The 4,825-nt window shown below is 39.8% G+C and overlaps 1 protein-coding gene across 2 annotated transcripts in view; it reads left to right on the top strand.

Annotated features, from left to right (window-relative positions):
• LOC108773062 (Ecdysone-induced protein E74) overlaps positions 1 to 4,825 on the top strand; it is a 97,758-nt gene that overhangs the window by 79,553 nt on the left and 13,380 nt on the right. The window lies entirely within an intron of this gene.

Raw genomic sequence — 4,825 nt, 5'->3', positions numbered from 1 at the left:
AGAGAGAGAGAGAGAGAGAGAGAGAGAGAGAGAGAGAGAGAGAGAGAGATCGCGGCTAGTGCGAAATCCTCCTGTAAATAAACAAGTGCCGCGCCGCGTCGCATCGCGTCGCGTTGCAGCCACAGTCGCAGTCGCATGGTGCAGCGCGGGCGCGGGGGCACAGCGTGCGCCTACCCTTCCGTGTATTTTTAACTATCGACTCGTTACCGAGTCCCTCGACTAAACTTCCTGCCGGTACTGTCAGGAAAGAACGCGGCTTGAGAGTGCACAAGGAAACGCGACTCCGAAGCCCCCCCAAATCGTTTCCTTTTTCTCGATCTTCGTCGCATGCGCAAGGGGTTGCGAAACCTTCGTTAAATATAGAAATTAACAACGAACTCCGACGCTTAACAGAACGACTGAGCGAAATTTTCACTGCTCGGAGCTCAGATGAGCACTTGGATGTGGAATGATGGACTGCTTTGCACTTGCTTTTTAGAAATATATATGTGTAGAATATTATATATATGTGTAGAATATATTATATATATTATAGAATTAAATGTGACCCTTTTTTACTCAAACACCATATAACATAGAACGCTTGAATTCAATTTGCAAATATTGATTATGGACATAACTGATTCTGCAGAGATGTGTACTAAATCGATTTGTGTGATTAACAAGCCTCTCTTTTAAAACTTGTAAGAAAAATATGGGCAAATACGCGCATACTATGTATGTATATGCACATAGGACAAACGTGGATGAGGCAAGAGGAAAAGAGAGTGAAATATCAAGCAGGGTGTGTATGTATAAAAATCTTTTTTTTCGCGTTAAAAGTCAGGGAATTTTTTAAGGCCTCCCTATACGGTCAGTAATACTGAGTCAGTAATACTGGTCAATATTATTGACAGTATGCATTAGGTTTACAATTTTATATGATCAGGTATTATTAATAATATTTCACTTCAGTTTGACGTGATTTGACATATATTATTATCTATGGCGACATGGATCTTAAGGAAAAAGCATATATTTAAATCCAAATCATTGTCAGTATTCTACGTCAATCCATTAATATCAACCACACACAATCAATAATATTGTCAATATCCGTTGATGCTGACAGTATTACTGATCGTGTACAGAGGCCTTTAAAAATATTTTATTGAAACAAGTTACGAAATTTTATTAATTATAATAAAATTTTCTAAAAGTCTCTAAACCTGTAATTTTGTTCTTCACCTTGTTTATCACTTAGTTACAAGAGCCGAAGAATGTCGTTTAAATAGAAGATTAATACGGCCTTGAGGACGCATTAGACTGTCGTTTCGTTGTCGCGGAATATCGTCTTGTTGAGCAGAACTTGAATTTAAATTTGACCAATGATGGGGATTGTGTTTTGTGATGTCACCGACATAGTAATAATGATGTGATACATGGAGAGAGAGAGAGGGTGGGAGGGAGAGAGCGAGGGGGGAGAGGAGGGGGGAGAGAGAGAGAGAGAGAGATTGAAATCAGTTTTATTAATATCCTGGCCACTATGGGCCGAGGACAAATATAAGCAATATCCTACCGTTACAATAATTCGGTCAGGATAAACAAGTACAATTTCAATTATATGTCTCTGCAATATGACAGTCAACGCAAAATAAATATTTGTAAAAAAAAAATTAAGTTGTAAAGGAATACGATCTTAAAACTAAACTAGCCTAAAAAAAAGAAAATGAAAAATTTAGCAATAAGAGGATGCTCACATGTAGATACGGATTTTATTGTTACTACAAAATCAAAAATGTAAAGTCCTAAGTTAGTCTGCCCTAAACAGAAGTGAGAAGAGATTGGTGCGAAAAGATGAGGGGGAGGTGAGTGTTTGGAGATGACGTGGTAGGGAGTTTCAGAATTGCAGGGTAGTGATCCAAAAAGAGCAAGCAAAAATGTTAGTACGAGGAGTCGGAAGCATGAAGCAAGAGGATTGTAAGCGAGAAGATCGGCGGATGGAATGGTCAATGAGAATAAATCGATCAGCAAGATAGGACAGTTGGGAGGTAGTTATGATTTGGTGGTTAAGGCAACCAAGAAAATACACGTACAGTCGCCTAGACGCAATGGATAGCCAGTTGGCTTTCCTTCTGTAAGGCCTAAGTCTTTCATCGCGCAATACACATATCTCAAGGCAGCGTTTTGCAAGCGTTGCAATTTGGTATTGAGATAAGTGGATGAATCAGCAATGACTAAAGATGCATAATCGAGGTGTGGAATGACTAATGCATTTACGAGAGTGAGCTTGATGTGTGATGGAAGAAAGGTACCGCGAAATTTTAGCCTGTACAGGACATTGTGCACTTTAGATGAAATGGAATTTACATGTCGATTCCATGTTAGGTCTAACGTAATTATAACACCCAGATCTTTTACTTCGAGAGAATATGGTATTACATCCGGTCAAACTATGATTTGAGGGATGGTACGATTTTGGATGTTCGCAAGGTTTTGAGATGACCCCAGGATGACGGCCTGTGTTTTGCGAGTGTTTAAAATAAGTCCATAATCATGGTTCCATCTAACTAGTTCTTCGATATCGCTGTTGATATTATGTATCGTTTCATTTAAACAACTTATTGGTGTCGATAGATAAAATTGGGTGTCATCTGCAAAAATGATGGTTGTGCTACGGCAGTAACGGAGTCTTGAAAATAGGGTGTTGATTACTATAATAAAAAGAATTGGTTCAAGACTTGAACCTTGTGGCACGCCAGATGTGGTGCACTCTGGGCTGGATGTTGACATGTCAAGGCCGATTATGGTTTGTGTACGATTTGCCAGAAATGAGTGAAGCCATCTCAACGCTGATTTTTCAAAGCCCAAATCACGAAGATACGATAGAATTACAGAGTGACTTAGAGAATCGAAGGCTTTAGAGAAATCAAATAGAACCAAAACAGTGACCTCCCCACGGTCGATGCCTGAACGTACATCATCCATGAGATGCAATAACGCAGTCTGAGTACTATGAAATCTACGGAATCCACATTGCCTCGGGTGTAATAACCGATTTTGTTCAAGATGTGGTGATTTGGCGAGTGACAAGGGAGTCAATGATCTTGGAGAGGTGAGAGGGATTTGTGATTGGCCGAGTGTCAGAGGGAGTTAGAGGATGTGGAATTTTCTTAAGAGGGATAATGAATGACGATTTCCAAATATGAGGAAAGTGGCCTGAGATAAGCGAGAGATTGAAGATGGCAGTTAAATATGGAGCTATGGTTGGAAACAAGGGTTTAAGGTGAGCCAAAGGAACATGATCGGGGCTGAGCCCACGTGATTTTTGTGAGACTAGGGTTAGACTATGTAGGACATCATGACAATTTATTAAGGAAAAGGTGAATAATGGGTGGGAATTTGGCAATGGTCGATGCAAGATATTGTTGAGTAATACTAAATCACATGGCGGGTGAGAGGAGGAAATTTGTGCAAAATGACGATTTAATGTAAAAGAAAAATGAGATAGGGCAGATTGCGAGGACCCGTTTGCAAATCCCAACCTCCGAAGGCTAGACCAGAGTTTGTTAGGACTATTCTGCTGGAGTACGAAGCTGGCTAAGTAACAATTCTTGGCCGCTTTTAATATATTTTTAATATCACGCCGCAAGCTGCGGTATTGATCTAAAAGAAGCAAGTTTCTAGTTTGTTTCGCGCGTAGGTATAATTTGTCACGTTCTCTAATTCTAGCTCGCATATCAGGAGTAAGCCACGGTATAGAACGATGTACGATACGTTTAGTAACGAAGGGCGCATGACGATTGAGGACTTCAGAGATACAGTCGTAAAGTATATTGAGGCTAATAGTGAGATCGTTGCCTTCGGAATTTATTGAGCGACGGTTACAATCAAGTGTCAACAAGTTAGGAAGCTTAAGACGAAGTAAAGCTGAAAATTCACTATCTAAAGCTAAGTTACATCGAGAAAAATCCCGATAGATAATGGTTTAAGGGACACAATTTAAGTTAGAGAATTTATAACAGATGGTAATAAGATGGTGACCAGACGCAAAAGGAGTGAGCGATGTGTAGAAGCTTTTAATCTTGTCACAAGAATCTACAATCATAACATCAAGTTGAGAAGAAGAAAATCCGGAATGGTGCGTTGGTCCAAAAGGAACGGAAAAAAGGGAGTAGTCTGACATAAAGCCTTTAAGATATTTTGAGTTAAATGTATTATCTAAAAGATTACAATTTAAGTCGCCGGTAATAATTATATTTTTGTATAATATATAAAGATTAAACTTGACTATAAATTCCGCAAAAAGTTGGCCAGGTCGTCGATACATGACGATGAGTAACAGATTACTTGAAGAAGATTTAATTTCAAGAAAAATATATTCAGGGGCATTAATACAATCATTTACGGAACATTCTAATATAGTGTACGATAACGAGTTGTGAAGATAGCATGCAACGTCTCCGCCCTGCATATAGCGCGTCTGCCCACCCGCAAAGAGTGCCCTATCATTACGAACGAGGTTATAATTTTTGATAGCTACGCACGAAGAGTCTACAAGAGGTGTGAGCCATGTTTCGGTGACAGCCAAAATGTGAGTCGAGCAGTCGGATAACTCATTTTCTACGTCATGCGGATGGGCGCGCAGCGAATTTATATTTACACATGACAATTTAATCAACGAAAAAGGATCAGACGTGGTACATTTATTTAATGAGCAATTTGGTAATTGTCGAACGATACGTTTAAGATCTTGCTCAGTGGCGATCAAAATTGATTCAATGCCCCCTCTCCTTCTCTCAGAGAGGGAGGGAGGGGGAGAGAGAGAGGGAGGGGAGAGGGAGGG

Source organism: Cyphomyrmex costatus, unplaced genomic scaffold, assembly GCF_001594065.2.
Source record: "Cyphomyrmex costatus isolate MS0001 unplaced genomic scaffold, Ccosl1.0 scaffold198, whole genome shotgun sequence".
Lineage (NCBI taxonomy): Eukaryota > Metazoa > Arthropoda > Insecta > Hymenoptera > Formicidae > Cyphomyrmex > Cyphomyrmex costatus.
Note: the sequence above shows the minus strand (reverse complement) of the source record. Positions and strands in the feature narration are given on the sequence as shown.